Consider the following 780-nt stretch of genomic DNA (forward strand, 5'->3'; position numbering starts at 1 on the left):
TGTTACCCCGTGGCAAAAATTACTTCGTTCATATTCTTGCTGGGTTGTCGTGCTAGCAGGTCTGGACTTCCATAAAAATAAAAATAAATTGTAATTGATATCAAGATATTTATTCTTAAATCAGTTGTATCTTCAAATAATAGAATATTTGCACTACCTGAGAAATTTTTTTATTGAGTTGTATTAGTATTTCTACTGCTTTATTGCTTTTCTTTCAATACTGTGGTTATTTGACAACCTTTAGTTGGATATCGACTAAAACCATTAAGATCTTCAAACTACAATAGGATTTGATATATAAAATAAAAAATGTTGCATCACTCGTTCAGATCAAATCAAGTAAAGGGGCATTTCGAGAATCGAACTCGGGACCTCTCGCACCCAAAGCGAGAATCATACCACTAGACCAAATGCCCTTTGTTTAAAATCTTTGGTATTCCTTTCTGAATATTAACAAAACAGTAAAAATGGTTTTCAATTTTAAAACCTCAATCATTTGGTCAATAATTGGTTACAAATTGACATAATCGAACACCTTGATTGCAAGATATTAAGAAAATTGGTTTGCTGAAAAGAAATAAAAAACTTTGAACCATACGCATGTAATCTAGTGATAAGGAAGATTGTTGGTTAAATTGTTCATCATTCTTCAAGTTTCCATGGAGTTGTATAGTTGTCATTTTATAGGGAAAATAGTTTCATTGCCATTCATGCATAATCTAATACATAGGTTATTTTGGTGAATCAAAAATTCAAATGATGGTCATCCTAATAGACATG

At 31.0% G+C, this 780-nt stretch overlaps 1 non-coding gene across 1 annotated transcript; it reads right to left on the bottom strand.

Annotated features, from left to right (window-relative positions):
• Positions 1-344: 344 nt before the first annotated feature.
• On the bottom strand, positions 345-416 carry TRNAP-UGG (transfer RNA proline (anticodon UGG)). Its single transcript has one exon. It is a non-coding gene; the product is annotated as a tRNA-Pro (tRNA).
• Between the last annotated feature and the right edge of the window lie 364 nt (positions 417-780).

Source organism: Cryptomeria japonica, chromosome 10 (assembly GCF_030272615.1).
Source record: "Cryptomeria japonica chromosome 10, Sugi_1.0, whole genome shotgun sequence".
In the NCBI taxonomy this organism is placed as follows: domain Eukaryota; kingdom Viridiplantae; phylum Streptophyta; class Pinopsida; order Cupressales; family Cupressaceae; genus Cryptomeria; species Cryptomeria japonica.